The sequence below is a fragment of the Neolamprologus multifasciatus genome, chromosome 17, assembly GCF_963576455.1.
Source record: "Neolamprologus multifasciatus chromosome 17, fNeoMul1.2, whole genome shotgun sequence".
NCBI classification, from domain to species: Eukaryota; Metazoa; Chordata; class Actinopteri; order Cichliformes; family Cichlidae; genus Neolamprologus; species Neolamprologus multifasciatus.
In genome coordinates, this window is record NC_140455.1 from 32,737,115 (window position 1) to 32,750,369 (window position 13,255).

Sequence of the window (13,255 nt, forward strand, 5' to 3'; positions counted from 1 at the left end):
CAAAAGAAGTCTTGAATCGTCTTTTTCTAATTTCTATTTCAGCACTTCATGCCCAAGGATAACCATAGCTGCCCTTATTAACTAAAAAACGTCTCCTTCCTTGCACAGATCATGGAAAACTCAGTTTTGCAACAAATGCATGACAACGTCATTTGTTCTGATTTACAAGGAATCAAATACTTTACAGAACAGAACCAAAATGATTAGTTATCACACAAAACCACCCCTATAGGCAGGCCCACGTGGCTTTCAGTGGGAATCTCCGAGTTCGGCAGTCCTGTTGGACAAACTGTGACTCATCACTCAAATCTAATTGTGCAGTTTGACTCTTAATCATCCCATTTTATGTCACTCTGCCACTTTGACTTTCACAAAAGATGAGGAAAGATGCCTCGAGTGTGCAAACATTTTGAGCAAACTCTACTTGAAAACCCTCAATGACATTACGAAGTACAGATTTCACAGAGACTAAATTTCAGTTCCCATTTCAGCCTTCAAACCTTAGTCCCTTTTATAGTTAAAAAAAATATAAAGAGATGATGGACAAAGACAGAAAAGTTATATAGGATTGAATTGATGTTTTTGATTTTCATTTATTAAAATACAAAAAATATATATGCTACCCTTTCAGCAGGCATAAGAGTTTTGAATAAATTAGCATGAATCTGTGTGCCCTTCAAACAATCCACATAAGTCACTGTAAGAGTTTTAACAAAGTAATTTCATGGAAATTTTAAGCAATACATTATCTTAACTTAGATTTCCTGTATGCTCACCTGCTTTACAATGTCTGAGGCCCTGTGGGTTCTCGTCCTCCTCGATATGCTGCCCTGCACCTTAAAAAAAAGAGAGCGAGAAAAGGGTCAGTTTACAAATTAGCATTGGGGATGATCGCCACTCTGTTGCTTCAACCTGCACTGTGAAAAAATGATCGAGATCTGTGATTGATTAGGATTTGTGGTGCACTGTTTTGTTGCGTGCTGTTCTCTCACAGTGTGCCAGCACAAGCTGGGAATGACACGTCGTTACTGGAACATTTCTGCTGCTACATATCGTCGCTGTATGGCAGAAGACCAGAACAATAATATTTCCCCTTTGTTTCAACCATAAGTTTTAGTTTTCATGAAATAATCGTGTTTAACTGCAATCATAAAGAATAAATATTAATTATATCTGTTAACATATATTTTCATATACAGAAAAGGACATTGATATACCTCATGAAGTACAGATTGAGTTGTTCAAATCAGCATAAAACTATAACTTTTACCCATTATGGGGCGTCATATTTGTCTATCAAGAATTCAAAAGCAAACTAAAACAATTTGTAATATATATATTATATATAAATATGTAATATATAAGTAGTATCAAATATTAGCCACACTTTTAATGTAATTGTTATTGCACTTTAATGCAACTTTACAGAGCAAACATATATATAGTTTTATTTTAAAAGGTGCAATATGCACAACACCTTGCTATAGGAGGAGGACACTCTTTAGCATCTATAGCACAAGCACATCAGAGCTAAGGGTCTCCTTTTCTTGCATCGCCAGACACTGCTGCAGCTTAGAAGTGATCTATCCCACAACCCGACCCTCATTCAGTCTTTTCCCCTGACCTCAGCATCACCTGATGCCTGCTGTTGGGTTAGGGACACTGAACGCACCACAAACGAGGAGTCATTCCTGTTATACTTCTTTAAAGTGCAACTGGAGCCTCACGCTCACTGTCTGATTATGACGTTTACAGTGGGACCCAAGCAGACCCTTGGATACTTGTGGAAATTAAGTCTGGCAGGAAGCCTTGTTACGTTTACTGTTTCTGCACTGTAAAAGAGTTGCATGTACATTAACAATAAAACAAGGCTGCCACCAAGTTACTGTTAGTTTAACAGTTTTCCTACTGTTATCTACATTACAGCATGCTACTACAATGATACCGTGTCCTGAAGTGCTCCGCGTTCCTTTATTTCTTCCTTATACCACGTCAGCTATAAAAACCTGCACAATGTAAGTCTTCCTCTCTCTCTCTTTACCACTGAGGGCATAGCCTGCTTGTTTGTAAAAGATTTACTGGAATTGTGACCAAGATATGGTGGCATTTACATTTAGTATTAGCTCTCACTGGTGGCTCATGCGTTTCATCAAACAGGATTGGTGATTAAAATGAAATATCAACCTCTAATGTCAGTTAACATAATGTGAAAGTTTAAAAAAAAAAGGGCAACAGTGTCTGTCCAGCTTTCAGTGCTAAGGCTAATCCTGCTAGCATTCTACAGACAGACAATAAATAATGCATTATCAAAAAAACTTCTATTTTTTACATAAATAGACTTGACTGTAAAGGATTAGCTCAGAGTGTACATAATCAAGCATACCTCATATTGAAATTATATAATTTGCATTCAACATTTTGAGAAGACCACTTTCTACATAGACTATGTACTAACCAATAATAATAATAATAATAAATTGCTGACTTGACATATTTATTCAAGACTTCAGCTGTTTTTTTTCTGTCCACGAAGTTACAGCCTCAGAGCTAATGCTGCAAAGTCCAATTAAGGGTTAAAGACACCCGGCCAAGGCTTGCTTACTGAGCAAGTCAAACCCGCTGCCTTACACAAACAAGATATTAAAACACAAGGACAAAATGGTTCCTTGACTACTCCTTGAGCAGACTAGACTATTCATTAATGAATACCTGTTTTGTAAGGACCGTATCGGTCCTTACAAAACAGGTATTCTGGAATATTTCTGTCTCTCGGCAGCTGCTGGGTGTGTGACGATGTTTCTAGATCAGTCTGTAGATAGTTCAAAAGGTATTGAAAAAAAACATGAAAGAGGCTGAGTAGGTGTTTTTAGTTAGAGTATCTGGCCTTATTTAATTCCTACCACCCCCACCCCTCCAGACCAAAATATGTACATGAAACCTTGAAGATGAGATTAGGTCATGCTGTTTCAACATTTCTAGCATTTGCCTTGGTCTGCATGTAGTTCTTGGAATAAGTGTCATCACACCTGAAATATGTCTAAGAACAAATTTAAGCTCGGTGACCTTCAAACCAAATGAATCAATTTCACGTTTATTCCACAAAATTATCACGGTTTTGGGATGCCAACGAGTCGATCTATAACCCCGGCTTCCAGTCATTGTTGTTCTGTGGTACAGTACCATTTATCACTCGGCAGATCACTCAGAAGATTCATTGGCTACTTTTATCTTTTGTTCTTTACTTTTTCGCTTTCAGCAATACAACGGGCAAATGCTTCGTAGTGTCTCGACACTGGCCTTGATAAACCCGGTTTGCGTATGTATGGTAAATACTTAAAAAATACTTTAAATACTTTCCAAGTATTTAATGGACCTCCCCTTTTTGCTGCACTTAGTTTATAACTGAACCGGAAGAATATGCACTCCTACCCACAAAGCAACCCCCTCACCCAGTCTTCTCACAGGACTTGTGAACTCTCCATAAACCCCCGAGTCCCTCCAGAACACTGCTGTTCATCTGGAATCAGAAAAACTCCACACACACACACAAAAAACTTAAATAGACACTAAGGTACAGAGAGTGAAAAGAGAGAGGGACAGAAAGAGAGGCAGGCCAGATTGCAGAGGGCTGAATCAATGCAGCAGCCTGGTCTCTTTTTTTTTCCCTCTCCACTCTTTTTTCATTTTTTTTCTCTCTCTCTCTCAAATGATTCACAGTGGAAAGAAAAGGCCTTTTCCCTGTCCTCAGTTGAACTCCACATCAGCTTCCTGTTAGAAAGGCAAGGAGGAAACACCCAGAGCAACACGCGCGTGCGCACATACACACACACATACACAAACACACACAGAAGAAGGCCTTCACTAGTGGATTCTTCGCTGCCAGAGAAATTAGGTCAAGCACTTAAATGCCCTGTGCTGAGATGCACAGAGACTTAAAATGTGAAGTGTTTGGTGGGGACAGCAAAAGCACAGCAGAGCAACAAACACACATGCAAACAAACGCCTGTTGCACTCGGGATATACACACACTAGTGACACACTTTACATCTCATGGTTTTCCACATTATTAATACCAGAGAAAACTTAAATAATCAGTGACAGACGCCCACCTACTGTTAACACACCATCCATCTGTGCAGATTAGAACATGACAAGGTGGCTTTGTCACACACGATAAAATAAATGACGAATTAAAAAGGGGGTAAGGAGAAAAAAAACAAACGCATTTTAAAGCCCTTTACGGGCAAAAAGCTAAAGGAGTATGTGTGAGTTCTCAAAACGCCAGATGACCTGATTAGGGAGCGACAGGACTCTGCGCGCCTATACGAAACAGCTAAAGATGGGGTGGGCGAGCACAAGACGCCACACTGCAGCATCGGCCGTGCACGCCGAAAATCCCCCTCGCCAAACCCCACCGCCCCCCGCCCTCTGACCTGAAATGGCCTTAAAGAAACAACACACCACATCGCCATCACGTCCAATCAACTATTCATAGAAAGGCTGGATTGCGCTCCGTCCTGATCTTGCCGTTTAGGGTTTCAATCAATTGCGTGAGATATGAGAGTGTGGCAGGGAGTGTGGGAGGGAGGATGAAGCTGCTCTGAAAGCAAATGAGAGGAATTTTTTTTTTTTTTTTTTGCTGAATCCAATCCTTCTTCTTTCCTACCATATTGGCCACTGCCAGTATGGCCCACAACGGAGCTCAGAGCTACGGGGTGGCGGGCTGAATCTGAAAATAATCACGTCAATTTTCACTCCACAGCCATGTGCTTTCTTCTGTCCCACTGCCTCACTGTAGAGAAATGAACCCCGGCCCATTGTCTAAAGGCCACCTGTGTTTCTGCTGCATTCTCTCAAAGGCACATTTTCCTGTTTATAACCATGATTGTGCCTTATAAACATGCACTGTCAGGGTATTAATAAATTTCATAAGACACAGAGGGGGAAAAAAAATTGTGTTTGTGACCAAGCTATTGCAGCCAAGAGGTCGTTCTGACCCCGCTCAAATTTTTGGCTCCTGACAGTTGTGTTCCTCTTTCATGGTGAGAATGTGGCAATAGCACAACACGCCGTGTTTTTGTCAGCTAGCACAGATCTTTTACTGGGAAACGCTGCTGCTTCTTTGCAAATTTGACCGACACTCCAGAATGAACAGAATCTTACCCGACCGGCCAACCAGGCTGCACACACACACACCTTGAGAGCACACATACACTCACAAAGCAAAAAAGAAAAAAATGTAGCCAGATGAGCAGAGATGAACTGAAAAGGAGAGGCAATTCTCTAAGGTGTGCGTGAGCCACTTTTTAACCTTTAACCTGCGATGCGTTTCCGTGCCGGTGAAGTGTGGCCTGAGTGATATATCTAAGATAAACTGACAGCAGTAAACTTGAAAAAATCAGAGTATGAAGCTAACAAAAAAGGAGACTTGTGCTTTAAATCAATAGAGTCAAATTTAATAAATTTACAACCAGTGCAAATTACAAAGCAACCATGCTTTTATGACTTTATGTGCAGGCTGCATTTTTGCTTTAGTTGCTTTTAGAAGAGGACGATGATTTCCCCACTTTATCTATTATTTAGCAGGAATCTGTGTGATTATCTTCAGCCAAAAACAACCAAAGAACGAGGCTGTAAAAAGAACTTTGTGTGCTGCTACCTGACCAGTGTAAAGCACCTGTTATTACTGCCCACATCCACGTGTAACATCAAACAAATCAACATCAAACGCATCACAAATCTGATATCTCACGGGGAATTTAAGCATGTGTCTTTTTAGAGAAGCTCAGTGTACACCTGAGACACAGCCGGGAAGCACCAAACGGGCCTTTAGAGCATTAAAAATACATTCAGCTACTGCTGAGTTAGCTGCTCTCGGATTTCAATGAATTAATTTCATCAAAAAACTTCTCTTGAGAGGAAACCACAGTGACACATCAGGGGGAAACCGCACAGTTCTACCATATGTTCTCGGGTCTTTCGTACGCTCATCATCTCGGGGCGCACAGCTCCGGGAGACGCAGTTTTTACTAATTAAACGCACATTTTTCCTTTTCCCCCATCAAATCCTTCAAACTGATCACTTGGAGAGCGGTGATGTTTTCCGCTGGATTGATGCGATCCGCCCGGCTGCCTATCTGTGTTTGCATCGGGGACAACAAAGGGGGAAGATTATGCCTCTCAGCTAGCAGAAACTAGGGCACGGGAAGGCGACCTCTTTTCTCGTATTGCGACGGAGAATTTACAGCCTGGCGACCATTTCCATCACCGCGTATAGACTATAAGGTGTCTGCGACTTGTTCTCAATTTTAAAGACTTTTTTTTTTTTTTTTTTTTGAAGCTATTAAACAGTTTCGGGCACGCTGGAAACTTCCCCTAAGGACTGTTTCAGTCATAACAGTGTCAATATCCACTGACTCAGTCTGGGGAGGGTGTTGGTGGAGGGGAGACACGCCGCCACAATTCACACACGCTGTATAGCTTTTGCTTTTAAAACAAAACCTTTGATGTAATTTTACGCAATTGGCGCAAATTTAAAGCTAAAAATAAACGTATAGAGCGGCATTTTAATACGCACCGATTCGTCTCAAGTTCAAGTTGGATGGTCTGCTCCGGCGTGTCCAAGTCGGCCGGCTTTATATTTCCTTTAGCCCACGGTGACTCGTCTTCCTTTTTGTGTCTGGAGCCACGAAACAGCAGGAAATTAAAAAAGCAAGAAAGGGACGATATTTGCAGACTGAGATGTGGAGGAGTCATCCCGAGACTCGGTCTCCGAGAGCCGCTGCTATGCCACGAAAGTGTTGCGTTTCCCCCCTTTCTTTCCCCGCGTCTCTCTCGGCTATCCAGCTCGGTTCAGTGGGGACACACAGCAGACTGCGCCGTGCGACTCGCGCCGCCGGTGAACCAGATGCGTCAAGTTCAGCTGAGGTGAAACACGAGTTATACAACCACACCGCTGTGCGGTGCAGGCTGCTCTGCCGTGCTGCTTATTTAAAGACTCCAAAATACGAAGGGAAAGGGGGGGAAAAAACAAAAGACACCACTCTGAAATATCAGCAAAAACGAGCCTGCGTTCAGATGATTATTAGGGCTGCCTCACTCCCTCCCCTCCTGCCCCCTCCGCGGACCTAAAAAGCACTATTTGCTCGCGTGAACTTTTGTCAGCCTCGTGAAAAAGACTATTTTAATTCTACCGTCAACTTTTACTGGTGCTGAAAAAAGCACAAATTACTGCCGCGAAATTATTTACAGGAATATTAAAGAATTAAAAACAAAAATGCTATAAAACAACCACCAAGGTCACTGTAAAGTCACATATTTTCCATGGCACACAGGTTTTATGCCCCACCTTGAATTATTACACACATACCATGCCTTTTTCCCCCCCACTTGCACCACCCCTGCTTTTGTAATTAACAATTACTCTGGTAAGTAGCTTTGCTGTAAAGTATTATTCATAAAAGTGTGTGCTTTTAAAACAAACTGCAAGTGTGAAGCTGAAGAAAAATAGCCACAAAACAAGCAAAATGTGCTGCGTCACCATCCGTCCGGGCTAACGGCGCTCTATTAACAGCACATTAACTTAAATGTAATTCTCATGTTAGCTTAAACCATTACCTCCACAGCTAAGCTACTTCATTTTCTTCATCTGCTAGCTTTTAAAACACACTCCCCGAAAGCGGGACTTCACACACCTGTTCCCTCCCTGCAGTTAATGAGCTTCATTCAGTTTTGTCCTCTCTGCAAGTTAATGAAGACCTCCTTATTCACTCGACGCCACAGGTGACTCGCAGACAAGCCCGGACTTGTTGAGGTAGCCAGTTTGCCTCACAGACACTTTATTGATTAATCAGCTGTGGTGATGAGTCAAACCAGAGCTGCTGGAGCACATCCCCGACATTTTGAAAAGTAGCTAAAAATAAATAAATAAATAAAAATAACCCCAAATGTCAAAAGCGAGGGGACGTGGGAGATATTTTAATAGCTAATAATTAGATTTTTCATGCTGGGTCATACTAGTTTAATGTAAGGAAATGAAACTGTAATAGAGTCCGTGTACTGGGGGAAAAATGTTTTCCGAGAGAGTTTGTAGGGGAATTTTATGATTGGACTAAAAATAAATAGTGCGCATCTTTAGGTCTAAATCTTTTTTTTAATCTAAAATTATTTATAATAACATAGAAAGGTCATTAAATGTTATACTCCTTATGCTGACACAGAGCTCTGCACAGTCACTCTTTAATAATGTAAACACACACAAAAGTGGCTTCCCTGTAAGATTTAACCTTTTCCTCAGGTAAGTTACTGAGAAATGAGATTCTCTGAAGGCAAGGATAAAAAATTAACTTTTAATATTCCTCTGGAATGTGTAAGAACACACTCCCTCACCATCAACTGCTCAATGTAAATTAATAAAGGGGGACCAAAAAGTCAATTATTAAGGGAGCTAATTAATTAAAATCCTCCCTTAAAAATCTTTGTAATAATATTAATAGGAAGAAAAACATTAAAAACAGCAGGTGGAAATATATCAATCTGATTATTTTGTGGGAAAAAACATAACACTAGTAAAAGAAGTTGAACAGAAGCATGTTTGTCCCTCAGTTCGTGATCAAACCACTGCTTGTGTGTTAGTTTTTTCTAAGCTCTGTGCACATTAGCACTGCAGCATCACACTGTGAACTAGCAGAGTGTGCAATGAGTGCAAGTAAACCTGTATTTACAAGCGTACAGAACACCTATATTCACGAGCATGGAGCCATACTATAGGATTAGGAGTGTGTGTGTGCGTGAGAGAGAGATGTTACAGCTCAGCTGCCTATGGCCTGAGTATGTAGGCTATAGCTTACTGGGATTAGAAGGTGACACGAGTTCATATTATTAAGACAAACACACACCTATTTAAAGCTGCAATAGTTCATGAATAAAGGCTGTGTGTAAACTTTTATTAACTAAAGCCAATTATAAAAAAATAGGGTAATGTTTTTACTTACAGTTGTGATGTTTATAACTAATATATATATATATTATATAGATGATAATATTTTATTAACACACATAGGCGATAGTAATTGCTTAATATATTATTTTATGTAAGCAAAGAAACATCAAATTCTTATGTAGGGTCAGGCTCATATTTGTTCTCACACACACACATACAACCCTGTTATTTAAATTTCTTAGATGTTAATAAACATATTCATTGTAATATAATATATTAGTACAGAAGTGTGAAGTTATTGTGTAATGTAAGTATTCTGTATTTTATTATTTCACCACGTCCTTTCTTTGTAGAAAAGCAGTTTTCATAAGGCACTTTTGAACTTTTTTTTTCTTTGTAATCACCTTTAGAAATGTTTTCACAGTTCCTTAAATTTTGTAAATGAACATGTTGAAAATATAAAATACCTTCAACAGGATATATATTTAATTATTAATGATCTTTTTTGTCTGTTTTCCCTCAGAAGTGGACCTGAAACTATAAAATCCCCACATTTCCTTTGCCTGGGAAGAAAAAAAATGCTCCAATAATAATAAAGTGAGCTTCAGGTAAAACAAATATTAGGAGATGTTAATGTCACTGGTGGATTTGCTGCAGATGTCGTATTTGGCACTTATCGTCCAAAATTTTACACCCACATTGACTTTTGCACTCAGTACTCATCAATGTTTCATTTGACTGAATTTGAACACTCACTCGCATCAATTATGTGAGAAGTATTGACGAGAGAAAAGCACCGAGTCCCGCCATTAACCTTCTTTTACGAGACTTTTTCATAAAATCGAACCGGCAACGTGTCCGAGGAGGACGGGCGAGGAGACGAGATGGCGTAAACAGTGTTGAATCTAGTGAAGTTGGCCAGGGTGCTCTATTTGGCACTTCTAATTTGCAATCAGACCCTCTCTTTGAGCCCACGTCTCCAGACAGTGTGGATGGCAGCTGAGACAAAGCTAGCATTCTCCACCGCCCAAGGCCCCTCTTAGTTTTATTTCAGGCCACTGCTCTCAGACACAGACCATTCTGCATGGAGTACCCAAAGACAGCAGCCACAGAGAGGGAAGAGGAGGAAGGAGCAAGTTCGGAGGAGGTGTGGAAAAAAAGTGGGAGGAGGCTTTGTCAAGGACCAAACTGCTGTCTGTCTCTGTCTCTCCCTCCTCCACCTACCCTCCTCTCACTGCTCCTTCCTCTCCTTGGATGGTACCCCTGGCCTGGCCCCCACCCCCCACTCCCACCCTCAAACGTACTGCAGTGCAGTGCCACGCCCCACCTAGTACCACGAAAAACACTTGAGACTTGATCGATCCCACCACTCAAACCGGGGCACGCCAATCATGACCTCCTTCCCCTTCACCATCTTTAGTTTTTTTAGCTCACGGGAGCAAAAAAGCTCTTTTGAGATTAGCATGCCGAGTGTAGGAAGTTTGCTAAACTCCTCAACGGCCCACTTCGGCACGCGCACCAAATGGATAATACACGGCACATCATCTCATGGTGCAGTTGTAAAAGTGAAAATTGAGTCACTCTGGTGGCAGACTTTAGTGCCACAGCAACCCAACTCTTTGAATACTTTAACTCTTTGAGTGCGACAGATTTTCATTTGGCAGGGAAGCTGGTGTCCGATCGGCAGTTGGCACAAGTTCAAAGATTGGAGTCGGAATCAAGGGTCAAAAAGTCTCCGCTGCCTTTGTGCTTGGTATTCACAAAGTATAACGTTGTGTGTATGCAGTAAAGCTTGGATGAGCATACTTGTTTTTACAGTAACGCCCTGTTTAACGAGATAATGAACAGGAGTTAGGGATTTTCTTGGGGCTTACAGGGATAACCGTGACGCTGATAATTCAGCCCAATATATATAAATACGTAATCTAACTCCTTTAGAAAAAAAAAAGCGTGAGCACGCATGCCTGCGCTGTTATCCACACGCCGACGTTATCGCCTCGCTATCAGCAGTCCTGTGGTCGTACGGTTCTTGTGGCTTAGTTGCCACAGGTAACAGGTCAATGATTACCAAGAGGGCCGAGGGTGTCCTCGAGCTCAGGTCATAGTCAGTTCCCCGAGAGAGAGCAGGACAGCAGTGCGCTGCAGCTGCCGTGTGTAACTCTAGGCCTGAGTGTTGAAAAGCGGCACTGTGTTCACATTGGGCATGTGGCCTGTGTCAGGGGGCCACACTCCAGTAGCCGGTGCTACTTTATGAGGAGAGGATGGGATCTTTTTATTTGGCTTTCAACCAGTCGCTTCTAAAACCAGGAGGCACTAAAACTTTCACATGATGTCGTTTTAAACCCACAGCTGTACCTTTCCTCCTCATCAATAACGTCTCCAAAAACGGAGAAAAGATCTGCCTCAGTCCTCTTTTTCGGTTTGAGCTGATTCCCACAGATTGTGTCACTTATTAGCTGCTTTTCCTTCACTGGACCGAGGAGCACAATCCCTCTCAGTCTCACTCGAACACATAACAATGCCAGGAATGGCTGCATTTGTGCAGTACGACCATTAGGCAACATCCAACTGCCTAATTCATTCAATTTCTCCCTCTGCCGTGCCAGCACAATTGGCCTGAAAGGGCACAGGTGGGGGGCAGAGGAGGCTGGTAGGCTCGCTGCTAAAGTCGCTCGCACAGTTCTAACTGTTCTAAGGGGCTTGGATGGGTTAAAGCACGGGAGCTGGTTGGGAAAATCGTGTCCTTGAGTCACCCTGACCCTTCTCTCTCTCTGAGCTTGACCCTGACTATATCTTTAGCAGTGAACGGTGCAAATTACTGGATCGCACGGCTCTGCTTTCTCCCCTCTTGAATCCCTTTCTCTTTCTCACTTTTCTTTTTCTCCGGATGACCACAAACAGCCATTGTCGCTGCAGACCACGAGAACAATTGGGTTCTTATGCTGTGGCTGGTCAGGGGATGGGAGGGTAAACTTCGGCAATGACTGCACTAAGTAAATTATAGCTCCAATGGCCTGTGTGGTTTGGAGAGGCTGTGCTTTGTGAGAGGTCCTGCAAGTAAAACCACCGGTTCAGCACATTCGCTGCACTCTGCAGCGAAAAACCGACGATAGCATGGCAGACTTTTTTGCATTTCTTTTTGTTTTCGCTGGTTTTTCTCGATCTACTAGAGCGGTTCATAGTCGTGTGAGCACTTTGAGCTAACACTGAGAGCTGTTAAGAAGCAGTTTGAGTTTTTGTTTGGAGTCTCTCTGTAAACTATATCTTGTGAAATGAATAATTGCATGACTGCGGGGCAATGCAAGATTGCCACAGTCCGGCTCCTTCTCTCCCCCCCCTCACCCTTCCCTTTCTCTCAGATCGAGGCTCCGCCTGTCGACTGTCCTCCCGCGCCTCCATCGCTCCACCCTCCCACCCTATCCCCTTTCTACATGACATCATCCGCACATCTGTCGTCCCAACAGGGTGCTAGTGACACAGACAGGCCACAAAATTAGTAGAGTTCCTCCCTCTGCCTTTGTCACTATCTCTTTCTTCCCCTCTGGTTTTCTGTTTCTTGCTGTTGCTTTTTGCTTTCTCTCAGCGCTCCTCTCTTTATACTTTCTAATCCCCACAACCATCACCATGCCCCCACCCCTTTCTGCATTATGTCCTGTAAATAATATAGCTGCATGCTGCATTACATTCTGCTTGTTCCCTACAATATGGCGCGTACATTTGAGCAGGCAGGAAACAGCCATTAAACTAAATGATGCGTGAGCTTCACCCCAGCCTTGACCCATGTGATTGTGAGCAAACTCAATCAGCAAGGTCAGCACTAACACGATGTGACTCTTACAAAAGACTTTTTTTTTTCTTGACTTTCTCTGATTTGAGCTAATAGGGCCTGCTAAAACTGGTTAAGAGGTTGCAGTTGTATCAATTTGTGCGTTGGTTTTTTTTGTGTGTTTGTGTGTGCGCCCGAGAGAGAGTGCAAGAGGAAGAGAAAGAGAGTGGGAACGATTTCTAGTGTGTTTCAACAGTCAGACCCAACCCATTAAGGGCCAAGTATTTCCAAGGGAATAGAAACTTACAGAAGTATAACACATGTTTGATTCCCAGAGTCCCAGTGCAATAATTCTTCACACATGAATTACTCACAGATCAAATCAAGTTGTACTGGATCACACAGCTGTGCTGGATTTACAGGTCTGCTGATGTGTTAGTGAGCGTTCACATCGCCATTCGTGCTGTTAATACCATCATTAACCAAGTTTCCTTTTAAAAAAATTACATTTCTCATATATTTCCTCCTATATAGGCGTATACGTGGTA

General features: G+C 42.1%; 1 long non-coding RNA gene across 3 annotated transcripts in view; it reads right to left on the reverse strand.

The window, feature by feature from the left end:
- Positions 1-7,799, reverse strand: part of LOC146499690 (uncharacterized) — a 35,565-nt gene extending 27,766 nt beyond the window's left edge. The window contains exons 1-2 of one of the 3 annotated variants that reach the window (XR_014870104.1): positions 7,695-7,799; positions 777-836 (exon numbers count right to left, since the gene is read on the reverse strand). This is a non-coding gene — a long non-coding RNA (uncharacterized LOC146499690). Of the gene's footprint in view, positions 1-776; positions 837-6,577; positions 7,085-7,617; positions 7,640-7,694 lie in introns of those variants that run through there. The other 2 variants (XR_014870106.1, XR_014870105.1) reach the window with 2 other exon arrangements.
- Between the last annotated feature and the right edge of the window lie 5,456 nt (positions 7,800-13,255).